Raw genomic sequence first — 1,652 nt, forward strand, 5'->3', positions numbered from 1 at the left:
GAGTGTGAAATCCTCTTAGGCAGGCTCTGTGACCAGGGGTGTGTAGTGTGCTGCTGCACCTGGAGCCGGGCTCTAGAGCTCTTCCATGTTTTGTCACAAGCAGAAAAAAGCAAATTCTGTCCTGTGAGTCAGGACACCCAGAAGTGTTATGGATCTGGGCTTCCAATGCCTGAGTCAGCTTTGGGAATGGGCTGAACTCTGCCATGGTATTGTCAGCACTTGCACACTCATTCAAAACCACACCTTAAAAACTATGTCATGTTTGCTTCACGTTAGGTAAGCACATTTACCTAAAACCTCTCAGCTGAGAGCTCGAGTGTGAACTGCAGTGCTTTTGGAATAGAACAAAATCCATGTGCTGTACATGTATTTCATGTACAGCTGACTGGAGCTGCCTCGTGTTCCTGCCAGCTCCTGCAGTAAACTGCTATAATCTTGCGAAGTTTTGGATTGGAGTTTTAATATGAATTATCCCTATTGTATCTCAAGCAGAAGGCACATTACTGGAATTCTGGGTGCAGGCAAAATGTTGTAGTTTATTTTTATGGAAAGGTTGTTTATATGGCAGCTGTCAGAAGTTGACTTTGTATGGGAAAGGTACAAAAGGATCCAGCTCCTTTCCATGTATTCCTAAATGTTGTTTTATAACAATACAGATAATTTTACATTAAGTGTAGTGGGGTTTTTTTAATACACAATTCTTCTACATTTTCCAGACACTATCAGATTAACATTAAAGATCACCAGCAGCACCTGTAGCTGTAACTGAAACCGTGAATACGTTTGTATGACTGGGCATTCAGGATGCTATTTTAAAGTGTTCCCTACCAGGCAGTCTTTCTGCTTTTTTTTTTTTCTTTTCTTTCTTTTTTTTTTTTTTTTTTTTTTTGTGTTTCCCCTGAACTTGACAGAAGGTGCAAACTATTCTGAAATGTGAATTCAAGCTACAGAACATAATTTATTTTTGTAAACCTGTCTCATGTGCCGACAGATTGTATCTAGTATTCCTAGGTGTCATCAGCTTATATTACACTGGTTTTAGTGTTTTTTTTTTAAATTTTATTTTAAACACTCCTAATCTGATCACGGTTTCCATTGTACGCATTATTTTCTCTGCGGGATGCCTCATCTTAGTTTTGAAAAGACTGGAGCTGGTGGATACTCTCCTCTTAAATACCCTGCCTTTGTTAGGCAGGTGAGCAGAGTAACTCGCTTTAGCGACTGCTTAGTTATGCTAACGCTGTCCCCAAAATTATAAGTAGATAGACACAAGAGGGTGATTAGAGCCTAATTACCAGGACAAAACTATTACTGTGCTGACTGATCTAAATATAATCGTACGTGGAACTATTCAGCATGAGCAATGTGCTTAGCATTACACAATAAAGTGAAAAAAAAAAAAAAACAAACAGGCGTCACAAATTGCATATCTGGTTACTTTAAGAATTCTGTGCTGCTTATGTGGATCGCTTTAGGTTCACATAATCCTCATGCAGGGAGAAATAAGGAATCCCACGAACGCTCATTTAACTGGGAGCACACGGGGCGATGGGCAGAAGCACAGCGCGTTTCTGGAGAACGGTGAGACCACGGGAGCTGCCAGCGGTGCCAGCAGCCCTGGCTGCCGTGCCCGAGATAAGGCACCCAGCCCC

Source organism: Geospiza fortis, unplaced genomic scaffold, assembly GCF_000277835.1.
Source record: "Geospiza fortis unplaced genomic scaffold, GeoFor_1.0 scaffold157, whole genome shotgun sequence".
NCBI lineage: Eukaryota > Metazoa > Chordata > Aves > Passeriformes > Thraupidae > Geospiza > Geospiza fortis.